This window comes from Sceloporus undulatus, chromosome 6 (assembly GCF_019175285.1).
Source record: "Sceloporus undulatus isolate JIND9_A2432 ecotype Alabama chromosome 6, SceUnd_v1.1, whole genome shotgun sequence".
In the NCBI taxonomy this organism is placed as follows: domain Eukaryota; kingdom Metazoa; phylum Chordata; class Lepidosauria; order Squamata; family Phrynosomatidae; genus Sceloporus; species Sceloporus undulatus.
Window position 1 is genome coordinate 95,576,337 of NC_056527.1, and position 12,441 is coordinate 95,588,777.

Below are 12,441 nucleotides of genomic sequence, written 5' to 3' on the forward strand. Positions count from 1 at the left end.
GTGGGTTTTGTCAACATAATCTGTTTTCAAGTTGTTCCTTTGTGAAATCTAATGCAAAGGTGAGCAGAAATGGATCTGGATCTAGTAGCTGATCACTGGGTGATTTCCAGTAGATTGGCAAGGATTTCCAATCCTAGTTTAACCGTAGCAGCAATGAAATGTTCCTTCTACCACCCTAAATTTTACTGCTGAAATGACGAATGTCTGGAGCAGCCCAGAATATAGATTTTGGGGGCATAGAAAAGCTGATGAGCTGCATTCAGTGCAGCTAATAAATTCCTTGGTTCAAAATATTGACATTCTGAGAGTAATGGGCTAAAAGCCAATGGTCAGACCCCATTATAGCAGAAACATGAGTTGCATCTGCATTGCAGAAATAATGCAGTTTGACAGCGCTTTAACTGCTGTGGCTCAATGCTACAGAATTCTAGGATTTGTAGTTTTGTGAGATATTTAGCCTTCTCTTTGTCAGAGAGATCAGACAACACTGATCTTCTTTTCCCGGTGCACTTGTGACACCTGAGTGCCCCAATGCCACACTCGAGATGTCACAAGTGTGCTGCGACATGCGGGCACTAGGCGTCCATCGCATCAAAATGGCAGCACCCGTGTGTACAGGGCGCCACCATTTTGACACCCTCGTCACGTGCTAGGGGTGAGGCACGTATGTGTGGTGCGCCCTCAGCCAACCCATAGCACGTGATGAGGGCACACTTTAGGCTGGTCTGGATCAGGCCATAGTTAGCAGCTCAGTTTAGGCCTCAGCTTCTTTCTTTGTCTAAAAGACTAAGCTGCTTTATTAGATGTTGTTAGCAATTATTCCTGGACAATTCCTGCAATAGAGTTTAAAAAGAGATCAATTAATTTGAAACTCAGATGCCTTCAATATGTATCTTATCTGTTTCATATATATTAGATAATTGCTTAACAATTTGTTTGCTGTTAAATGCACTCTTTTCCTAGACAAGCTGTTTGTTGTTTGTAAAGTCGAAGGCTTTCATGGCCGGCATCCATATTCTTTTGTGGGTTTTTCGGGCTATGTGGCCATGTTCTAGCAGAGTTTCTTTCTGACGTTTCGCCAGCATCTGTGGCTGGCATCTTCAGAGAATGCTTTGCCTGGAAAAATTGGGTGCATATACTGGGTGTTTGTTGTTTTCTTAGACAAACATAAAAGTCAACAAAGATTATGTGGGAAAGGAAAGTGATGCACAACCTTATCCCTCTTTCCAATGTCTTTCAGTGGACATATTCCTTCCATTAAAACTGAAGGGCCATTTATAATACTTTCTGTTATGTAGCACAGTCAATTCTAGCTTTATCAGCACAAGTAAACCAAACCATTATTATTATTATTATTATTATTATTATTATTATTATTATTAACATTTATTTACAAAGCGCTGTACATACAATACTTTTATTTACTACCAGTCCCAGAATCCCCCAGCAAGTATAGTCATTGACCATGCTGACTAGGGGATACTGGGAATTACTGACCCAAAATAATCACTCCCCTCCTTGAGCTCTGGAGCAAACAGTTCTCTGTCCCAAGCAGCTCTCTACTGTACTTACCATTTAACTTAGGGGAAATCCAGGGTGATTTACTACAGTGTCCCTTAATTTTATCCCAGGTAATTTTTAAAAGAAACCCCCAAAGATTTTAAAGAAATCCCTGAGGAGTGGTGTGTGTTAGAAATCATCACCAAAATTCCCAATCCATGCCTGATGAAGTTTCAAAATAAAGTCCTCTAAATTTATTGGGAAGCCTCTTTATTTAGTGCCTCTTTGTCAACATTGGATTGCTAATGTGTCTGACAACTTTCAGGATAAATGTGACACTCGTGTGACATGGACATACATTACTCATATGATATCCTCATAATGTTTTTAAAAAATATTCAGAGATGCACAGTGCAATAGTGCCATTTGTAGGACATCTGTAGAACTGCAATGTTGTCTCAGGCCTGTAAAGCTTCTCTGGGGAATTTTGGCCTTCCAGATATCTGAGTCCCAGAATCATGTGAGGGAGTGGAAGTTTGAACATCTCAAACGCCAAGCCATTTTTATCCCTGGTTTAAAATATGGGGGGGGGGGGGGTATTTGGGTATGGTCAAGATGGAAAAAGTTATTGAGTTAAAAATGGACAAGCTAGGAGAGGCTGCAGCAGTTTGCTTTTGTGTGAACCTCCTGTGAAAGGCAAGATTCAGCTCCCCTCTTGTCTTCTCACTGCTGCTGTGTTAACTAAGTACATACAATGTTTGCATTTTGAACTCAGTTTTCACAAAGGGAAATAAGCCAAAGGAGGAAAAGAGGAGAGAGAAACTGGGAGTTTTTAAAAGCAGCTGAACAAAATGGAAAGATGGGGTTATTTGGACCTGTTCTTGCCAAATCCGGACAGTTCAAGGGAGCATGGATATTTATTCAGGAGCTTTGTGGTGTGTGCTTTTTTTCATTGCTTGCTTCCTGTTTCATCTTCCTTCTAACATTTCTAAGATCCACCCTTTACTATTATTCATTTTCATTTAATTTAATTTAATTCCACCTTTCTTCCAGTTTTGGGGCTCAAGGTAGCTTACAAAGTTAAATCAGGTTCAGATAAAACTCTGCCTTATTAAGGCATTAAAAGATAAAATAGAATTATAAATAGAATTCAAGCCATTTAAAAGCAACCCATTTAAAAGAACTGATGAATACAGAAAGTACAGAACATGATTTACACCCTTACCCCATGAACAGTTAATTCCCAAAGGCTTGTTGAAACAAAGAAAAATCGTTGCCTGCTTTTGGAAGGACATCAAAGATGGCGCCAGTCTAGCCTCTCTAGGAAGAGAATTCCAGAACTTGGAACCAGCCACTAAGAAGGTTCCTCTCCCATGTTTTCAGCCATTCTTCACTTGAGAGTGACAGGACAAAGAGAAGGGTTTCCCTGGGCATCTCAAGATATGTGTAGGTTCATATGGGAGAATGCAGGCCTTCTTATAATCTGGGCTCAAGCAGATAACTCCTTTTTCTTTAGGTCTTCTCCTTACTCTCTTTGTCTCCCATACTTTCCACCAATTGCCCTCTCTTATAGGCCTCACTTTGAAACTTCACCACTTGTCCTAAACCAGGGTTTCTCAATCTATCTGATGTGGGGGCACTGACAATTCCTTTCCCTCCTGTGGACCAGTACCCTATTTGTGCCCATTAGCTGCAAATGTTTCTTTCTTTCCTGGAAACTCACCAGGGACCTGCAGTTAATGGCTCAGGGACTGACACTGGTCTCTGGACCACCACTTTGTGTAACTCTGTCCTAAACCATATGAGATTGGGCTATCTAGCAACCTGCCTTCTCTCAGAGGACTCTGTATGTGGATTAAGAGAATCAGTCGGATGCTCTGGGTGCCCTTTTCTTCTAAAAATATGCTTTGTTGTATAAACTATTGGTACTTTTTAACAAGAAAAATAACATTGGTCTCAATTCTGATAGCAATCGGAAAAATGGATTGATTTATTGGCTACCAGTGATAAGAGACTTTTTAATTCTTGTGGCTTCAACTGGAGAATACCTTTCACCACTCAAAGTCTCTGGTGCTTTGGCTCTTATATCTTGATTCTGGCCCCTAGTGATGTGTAAAAAAGGAGACGCATGGCTGGCAGAATGCTTTTGGGCTGAAGGATAGTATGCAACCTTTCCCTCTTGCCTGGAATTGACCACACACACACACACACACGCACACGCACGCACACAAAGCTTGAGAATTTGCGTTCCCACCTTCCCACCTGGAACTCACTCATGAAATCTGGAGACTTAAGATGGAGATCTGGCAATCCTAATTGCCAGCTTCCACTCTCTATCTGCAACAACATTCATGGCCAATGGTCAGGGGATCATGAGAACAGCAGCATAACAACATTGAGAGGGGCACAGCTTCTGCTCTGTTATAGTGCAATCCATCTATTAGTTGATTCAGAGTTGTTACCTCCTTTTTAGCGCAATTTCCAGAGTCTTTTCAGATTTGTATTCCAACATGTAACTTTTCTAACTCTGCATTATGTATACTGGTTTTGTTCCAGGACCCCCGTGGCAACCAAAATCAGTGGATGCTCAAGTCCCATTAACTACAATGGCATAGTAAAATGGTGTCCCTTATATAAAATGGCAAAATCAATGTTTGCTTTTTGGAATTTATATATATATTTGGAATATTTTCAAGCCATGGATGCTTGAATGTCTGGATAAAGAATCCGTGGATATGGAGGGCCTATTGTATACCCCTGGTTTTAAGCAAAAAGAATTGGTCCAGCTTAACTTTTTCTTGGTGAAACAGTGCCATCTACTGTAAATTTATGTATGGCTCCTCTTTAAAAAGGCTATTACTAATAAGCTTGGTATAGTCATGACCTTAGCCAGGAGGAAGCACCTGTAATGTTCATAGATCTCAGTATGTGTTTAACTCCACCCAATGAAATTAGTGGGATTTAAAAGCATTTGACTGGATCCTCCTGAGTTTCGGAATTGTATGTTCTACCTCTGGGGATTTTTTTTGCTGTAGTGGGGAAAGTATGGTCCTCCAGGTGTTGTTGGCCTTCAACTCCTCTCAGTCTTAGTCAGGGTACTCTCGTGGCCAGGCATAAAGCAATTCCAACAATAGCTGACTCCCAACCCTGGCTCCCATTTTTCCAGTATCATCAGGTAGCACCACTGCTGATAATGATGGATCTTCCATAGTATGCCCAGTTTCGTACCATTCTATGGCACTGTAGGAAATGGAAATGGCAGCTCATCATTCTGGGAAATGGAAATACTACCTCATCAGTCTGGGGTTTTGTGGGAAAGAGAAACTGCAGTTCATCTATCAGAGGCATTGTGGGAAATGTAAAAGCCAGCTCACCTTGTAAATGATTAGAGCAGCACTAAACCCACTGAAGGAAGAGTGTTCCCCCAAAGGGCACTGCCCTGAGCCATATCCCCCTGAACAATAGGTAAGGCAGGCAGAAAATACAGCACTTTTGTTGCAACAGAAACACAAGACATGGAAAGCATCTAGAGTGTGTGCACAATTAATGGCCAACTGCTTCCCATTTTATCAGCCTAATGACTAGATGCCACAATCTGGCCAAGGAGATCCTCATTCTTTACACTGGTGCAAAGGAATTTCCCATATTAACTTTCTTCTGTCTTGGAACCTCTGAATGTGTTGGGCTCAAATTCCCCATCATCCCCAGCCAATATGGTTTTGTAGAAAAGCTTTCTTACAAGGCTAAGCCCTCACTGTCTCAAAAGGAAAACAGGAGTCCACTAGTCATGTGCAGTTGCTGCCTGCTAGGGACTGAAAAACACAGGGAGGCTGACCAGAGCTTTTAACAGTTATATTTTTGTTACAACTTCATCATTTTGCAGCCAGCATAGCAACTGGCCATTGTGGTGGGAGAATTCATGTAAAGTTTTTAAGATCTGAGATCCTTTCAGGTTATACAGCCATAGCAATATGATCCTAGTTTAACTTCCATGGCTACAGCCTGTGCAGTCCTGGGAACAGTAGTCTGATGAGCCACTAGAGCTCTTTGACTGAGAATATTAAATAACCTTTTCTAAACTACAAACCCCAAGATTCCATAGGATGTTACCATGACAGCTAAAGTGGAACCATAGTGTTATAATTGTGTAGTGTGAAAGTGCCCCTCGTCTTCAAGGGACCATCAGACTTTTTTCCCCCCTGTTGCTTTTAGAAAATATAATAGTAGTAAAGTATAGTGGGCCCTTGTTATCTGCTGAAGTTTGGTTCCAGAACCTGCCCTTCATGGATACCAAAATCCATGAATGCTCAAGTCCCATTGTATACAGTGGCATAGTAAAATGGTGTCTCATATATAAAATGGCATAATCAAGGTTTGGTTTTTTGATTAGGCGTTTGAGTCTACTGTTCTGTGTCCTAGTCTCTGGAGCAGCAGAAAATAAGCTTGCTCCTTCCTCCACCACATGACACTTTTTCAAATGTTCAAGCATGGCTATCTTGTCATCTGTTGACATTTTCTTCCCTAGACTAAACATACCCGGCTCCCTAAATTACTCCTTCTAGTGGGTGCATGACACCCAGATCTTTCACCATTTCAGTTGCCCTCCTCTGGACATGCTCCAGCTTCACACTATCCCTCTTGAACTGGACACAGAACTAGACACAGTATTCAAAATGAGATTTGACCAAAGTAGAATAAAGTGCTATTATTCCTTCCCCAAGTCCAGACAGTGTGTGTATTCCTCCTATAATTGATGCATCCTGATTTAAATATCAAAATGTGGAAATTTTTTAAATTATAGCTGCATAGTGGCCTACTTTTACTAAGTTGTTCTGTAAGGATTAACCTCTGGAGGAAATAAGGGGCCTGGAGACAACAGGAGACAAAAGACAGATTCCTGACCTTTTGCCGCTCATGTTGAATCATGCCATACCTATTCCTCAATACTTAGAGAAAGCAGCCCATTTACTTCAAGTAAAGTTTACAGTGTAGCATAGAAGGATGGTTACTTTTCTATGTAGGGATATGAATAGGCACTGCCCCACTACCAAATATACACTTCTTTTTAAAAATAATCTCTTCTTTACAAAACACACACATTCCCTCTATACAGTCCAGAAATATGCGTTTCACAATCAAATGTCATAAAACTCTGCAGCTCAGGGATGAAGTTGTGATAAGACATAAAAGAGCAAATGTCGCTTGGCTTTGAATGTTGCTTAGCTTTATTTTGACATAAGCTGCCTTAGGGATCATGGGATGGAAAGGCAAGAATTTAAAATATTCAAAATAAATAAAAGTTACCTATTACTCAGAGAGAGATCTTCTGTCTCTGCTAAAGCTGTTTGCTGGAGTGCCACCGGTAAGGCGTAAAGAAGTAAACCCAATTGAAGTTAAACACACACACATACACAACGTGTTCATTAGCAACTTTCCAACATAGATTTATGCAAGCCAGTATACAATACAAGTATATATTCTAATACAAACAGTGGTTTGTATCCTGAATTAGAGCAGAAAGTAACTTCCTTATTAAATAAAATAAAATAAAATAAAATAAAATAAAATGACAGTTCATGCAAGAGATGAAATGAGACTTTTAAAGCCCTCCCTTCTTGTTTTTGTTTTGTATTTTTAGCTTCTTGGAGTATAAAAAGGAGACCTGTACAGGTTATCAATGTTGTTCTTCATCTTCCAGAATCCCCCAACAAGCAGAGCCAGTAAACCTGGGAACCAGTGTGTCTGGGAAATTTGGGAATTGTAATATATATTCTAGGAATGAGGCATGTGGGGTTTGAATCAATCACATATTCTAGGAATGAGGCATGTGGGGTTTGAAGTCGAAGGAATTTCCTATAATCGGCTGAAGCAACTGAGTGGAGTTTGTGCACAAGATGGCTCTGCATGTTTGGGGAAATTTCCATTCCTTGGTTGCCTATTGTATTCTAATCTTTGACCCTCTAGAACAGGTGTGAGCAAAGTGCAGCTTGTGGGCTCTGTGTGGCTCTCAGGGCTGTTTTTGTGGACCCCACTAGAAGTCAACATTTTTAGAACCTCAAAATGCCTTCTAGGGGCCTGTGAGGAGCATTTCGGCACACATTTTGGGCCCCTTTGGACCAATTTAGACCCAGCAGAGGCCCTTTTTGAAACAAGAAATGAATAGGAAGCAACTTTCCACCATATCCTGTTGTTTTAAAAAGGCCTTCTCTGTGGCATTGTGGCGCAGTGGTTAGATACTGGTACTTCAACCACAGCATTATGAGTTCGATCCCAGGGCTCCAAGGACTCAGCCTTCCATCCTCTCATAGGTCGGTAAAATGAGTACCAAGCTTGTTGTGGGCAATCGGCTTACAGATTGTAAATAGCTTAGAGAGTGCTGAGTTTACTATTAAGCAGTATGCAAATGTAAATGCTATTGCCTTCCCTAGGGCAAAAGGGGCTGGGGGGGGGGGGGAAATGTGGCAGAAAATCCTCCCCATGCCCTTGAGGTTGTTGAGGGCACACAATATTTTGTTGTTGCAGGGGGTATGGAAGATGGTGAGGCCCTACAAAGTCTCCTGAATGGTTTATGGAGCCTTCTAGCCTTCCACAGGTGTGCACCCCTACTTTCGGGAGTTTTTTCAACAAGAAGGAGAGGGTAATGGCAAAGTTTCCTTGGATTCATTTCCTTCGACTCTTACTGCTCAAGATCTAAGCCACTGTAAAAGGGGCAAGCTCATTAGTATCTGCTACTAATGAGTCTTTATCGAGAACCTTGAGCTTATATGTAAACCACCTTGAGCTCTTTCCTTGCTGTCATTTTATCTGGAGGTGAAGGCCCTTCTATTTCAGCAAGTTTTGGGAAACTACTGTATATACTCATGTATAAGTCTAGACATTTTACTCAAATAATTGACCCAAAAAAACTAAATCAACTTATCCATGGGTCAGTGTGTGCACTGTATTTTTTATTCTTATATATAAAAAGGATCCATTCCCTGGTGAAAGGCAAGAGTATACAGTGTGCCCTCCACATTCACGGCTTAGGGGCACAGGACCCCCATTAAAGTGGGAAAACTTCAAATAAAATTCCATGGTTTTCTTACTGGTGGGAACACCTCTCTAATAATCATTAGGTCATTAAACACAACTCTGTGATTAACATCAACTGGAATTTGATCATAAAAGCATGCTAGAGGACGTGCCAATGCCTAGAGTAGGTCCTCTAACATGCTGGATGAGGAAAAACAAACTCAAGCTGAATCCAGACAAAACAGAGGTATTTACAGTAGGGGCCCCCAAACCAGTTATAGGGTTGCAACCTCCAGTCTTAGTTGGGGTCACACTCTCCACAAAGGACTGTATTTGCAGTCTGGGGGTGCTCCTAGATCCATCACTTCACATGACGAACCAAGTAAATGTGACGATCTGGAGCGCCTGTTATCAGTTCCGGCTGATATGCCAACTGCGCCCTTTCCTGGAAGTAAAGGACCTAGAAACTGTTGTACATTCACTGTACAACTTGATTTCTGTAATGCGACCTACATGGGGCTACCCTTGTGCCTAGTCCAGAAACTTCAACTAGTGCAAAATATGGCAGCCAGGCTGGTCACCGGAAAAACTAGGAGTGACTGAATAACACCCATCTTAAAATCTCTTCACTGGCTGCCTATTAGTTTCCGGTCACAGTACAAGGTGTTGGTTATAACCTTTAAAGCCCTACATGACTTGGGTCCAACCTATTTGAGGGATCGCCTGCTTCCATATAATCCGCCCCGCACCCTCAGGTCCTCTGGGAGGAATCTATTGCAGCCTTTAAAACCCAGACTAACTGCTACCTCCCAAAGGGCCTTCTCTGCAATTGTTCCCAAACTATGGAACGGTCTGCCAGAAAAGATCTGTCAAATTGCCAGCTTAGACAGCTTTAAAAAAGCTGTCAAGACGGATCTCTTCCATCAGACCTTCCTGAATAAAAGTGCCCAGCCACAGAATGACTGCCCCCCACATCATGTATTATCCCACCACTCTGTCCTCATTATATATTTTTTATTCTGTTTTTAATAGACATTTTAATTGTAACATGTTTAATCCTGTTTTAAGGGGGGGGGATTTGGGATATAATGTTGTGAATGTGGATATTTTAATGTGTTGTGAGCCGCTTTGTCTCGTCACAGAAAAGCAGGATAAAAATAAAAGTTTTATTTATATATTTATTCTTTCAGAATAATTCTATGGTCAACTTCCAGCAGAGTCACACTGGAGGACATAGAGGTCCCTAGAGAGATTATATTAATAAAAATCTGTGAATAATCAAAACTGCAAAAGTCAAAGCTGCAAATGTGGAGGGCCAACTGTTATCTGTCCTGGAAGCACTGACCCCCCCCCCCCTTTACTCTCTCATCCATGCAGCCTTTAGTGTGAGCACAAACAGTTATGCCTGCTGGAATTTTTAAAATTCTTTTCATTGTTTTCCTTTGCTTCATCTTTTATATCATTTGTTACATTACCCCAAGTTTTGCCTTGACCTATCCACGGGTCATATCAAAATCTATAATTCTGACACCAAAACCTGCCTTCAACCTATACATGAAATCGACTTATAGTCGAGTATATATGGTTATTGTTTTACATGCAAAAGAGTTACATGTGCAATACTGCACAACTTTGTATCATTCCTGAGCATCATGGGAAATTAAATTGGAGACAAGTTCTCAGTGCAAAGCCACTGTCACTGATCAAAATGCTATTGCCAGATAAGTTCACCTGGGGGGCAAGAGGAGATTTGTTGCAGAAGGGTGTTGTACCAAGGAATAAAGGTAGTTCTGGAGATAAACATATGACAATTTACTTAAGACATACTTGTCACACTGGCTGAAAGATTCAAGGAGCAATTGTCCAAAAAGGTCATTGATTTCCTTGATTAACTAATATGCTTTAAAAGGGGGGGGGGGGGGGGTGATAGATGTATCATTTCTATAGAAATCTAGATGAAAATACAGTTGGAGGAGATTATTTAAAAAGTGAAAACTGAAAAACTTGTTATGCAAACTTTAAGAAGATGGAAATTTTTGGGCCATGGAAATGATACAGAGCGTGCTTTGCAGTTCAGCTTTAAAGGCATTATCCAGTAAACTAAACCTTAAGTCCTGCTGATGAGCTGCCTTTTCACTAGAAAGGCAGGCTAGAAATGCAACTTTACTGTTGCAATTCTGCAGCAGTAACATTAAATATTATTTAACCAGGCACTGTCCATGAGTATTTTTCCTTCTTAAAGTCCATTAGCCTCCACAACTGGGCTGAGTAGAGGTGTGAAATTAAGAGAATATAAACTTTGTGTGTGAGCCAGCATGGTGCAATGTTTTGAGTGCTGGACTACAGTTCTGGAGGCCAGAGTTCGATTCCTAGCTCGATGAAACCCACTGGGTGATCTTGGGCAAGTTACATGCTCTCAGCTTCAGTGAAAGGCAAAAAACCCTCTTCTGAACAAGAAAATCCAATGATAGGTCACCATAAATCGGAAACATCTTGAAGGCACACAAGAGCAACTAAACTTTGTGTGAGATAGACAATTGACAGTGGGGAATTTACTCAAAAAAATTTGGCTAACATTCTCTGCTGGCCACTAGATGGCAGGTGAAAACAAGGAAAAGTCACAGAGCAATGGCTTCAACACCTATCTTCAAGGAACTGTTTCTGCTTAATTGTGTCTTATAAGAAAACTTGTTCAAGACAGTGCTACAATGTGGTTCTAGGGCACACACTCAACCACAAGAACTTCAGGCCAGGGATTCAGGACTTCCCATAAACACAACCAACACGTCTACGTGGGTGCACATTACATGGGGTGCTCAGCATGAGTGGGTGTGATGTTTTGAACTAATGAAAAAATGTTGCATTTATTAGATAAAGTAAGATGAAGTATAGATCTTTATGCACTCTGTGGAATATGTTATAAGGTGAGGATGTATTGGGAGGGATGAGAAAGGGAACGTGGGAGTGAGTAGTGACTGGTGTGATGTCTGAGGTGATTTTGTAAAGGCGAAGGTATGACAGTTGGAGTGGAGGGGTCTGTAAAGGTCAGGGATTAGTTAGGTGGGGTTTAGGGGTTTGAGTGGTTAGGAGAGTTAGAATCAGGGTCATAGACAGAAGAGAACAAGTTTATCACACTGCGTTCCTTCCGCGCGTTCTGAGAACGGAACGGAAGGAGCAGGGCCGAGTGGGGGACGGATTTTACCGCACGCATCCGTCCCTCATTCGTTCCGTTCCCCCTCTCTTCCGTTCTTAATCTGTTCCAGAGGGGGAAATTTTTGAGAACTGTTCTGAACAGTTCTCAAAAAGTGTCCCCTCTGGAACGGAAAGGGCAGGGAAGAGAGGGGGAACGGAACGAGTGAGAGACGGGTGTGTGCGGTAAAATCTGTCCCCCACTCGTTTCCGTTTCCGTTTCCTGTCGGGCCGGGCTGAGAACCCGGTGCGATAAACTAGAGTCAGAGTTCAAGTTAGGATATGAATGACACAGAATGAGAGAGAGTTAGTGTCAATCAGGATTTATATGTACTAAATAAGTAATCTGTGATGGTATGTTCAATTTTTTTGTTTAATTTTTTTTCATTATGTCTTCAAGAATTCTACAGAAAGAATATTGGAAAGTTTCAGTTCAGATACACGGTGTTTATGGTAGCTGCAGTTAGCCAAAGGGAATGTCCAGTGGGAATATAAAAGGTATAAAGTCTCACATAGAAACCATGAGGGCATCTACAAGGTTCCCACAGTGGGTGGCCACATTGGTGAGGCAGAAGAACATCCACACACTGGCGGCAGAGGTGGGGATAAGTTGATGCCCTCACAGTGGGCTCCTGTGGGGGACAAAGCTAGGCAATTTCTAGGACCTCCTCTCCCAATCAGCAGATGGGCTGCTGCCATATTAGTGGTTATCTGTTCTTTGCAGAGGACATGCATGAAGAT